This window comes from Phoenix dactylifera, chromosome 10 (assembly GCF_051530095.1).
Source record: "Phoenix dactylifera cultivar Ajwa chromosome 10, Ajwa_hap1_PhDact_Kaust_v1.1, whole genome shotgun sequence".
NCBI classification, from domain to species: Eukaryota; Viridiplantae; Streptophyta; class Magnoliopsida; order Arecales; family Arecaceae; genus Phoenix; species Phoenix dactylifera.
Window position 1 is genome coordinate 784,262 of NC_143199.1, and position 739 is coordinate 785,000.

Here is a 739-nt window from a genome sequence, read left to right on the forward strand (position 1 = left end):
CGGACTTGCCCGGCACATTTCGTCCCCGACGGGGCCGGCACGCGCCTGCCGACTTCCCGGCGTACGGGCGCTGCCTTCGGCCGTCCGTGCCCGGCGGCCGTGCGCCACTTCGGCTCCCTCCATCGGCCCTCCCGGGAAGCGCGTCCCGGACGTTCGGGATGCGCACCCCGTGCGACCGGGACTCGCGTCCGGGCCGTTTCCGTGTGCAATGCTCCTCGATTCGCTGGAGCCCTTGGGGTGGGCCTTCGGAGGATGCCCCGCTGGGGAGGTAAGGGGGTGTGTCCTGCCTGGGCGGGCCTTCCGCCCGAGCCCGTCGCCCAGCGCGGATGGTCGCGCCGCGCGGGCGGGCGCGCCGCGCGTGCGCGGGGCCGTTGGCCGGTGACGCGCAAGGACGGGCGCGCTGGGCCGATCGGCCGCTCGGGCGCGCGCTTCGTCGTGCTCCCGCGCCTTGGCGCGCGCGCGGCCGCGGCGTGGTCGCTCGGTTCTGCGCATTTGGCCCGCGCGGATGGGCGCGTCGCGCGGGCGGCCGGGCCGCGCGGGCGGGCGGGCCGTTGCCCGGGTTCGCGCAAGGACGGGCGCGCTAGGCCGATCGGCCTCTCGGACGCGCGCGCCGTCCCGCTGTCGCGCCTGGGCGCTCGCGCGTCCGCGGCGTGGTCGCTCGGTTCTGCGCAGGGCCGGGCGCCCCCGGCCGAGCGGCGCGCGGGCGCTCGCGCGCGGCGGGGGCGCTCGGGCCGTCGCG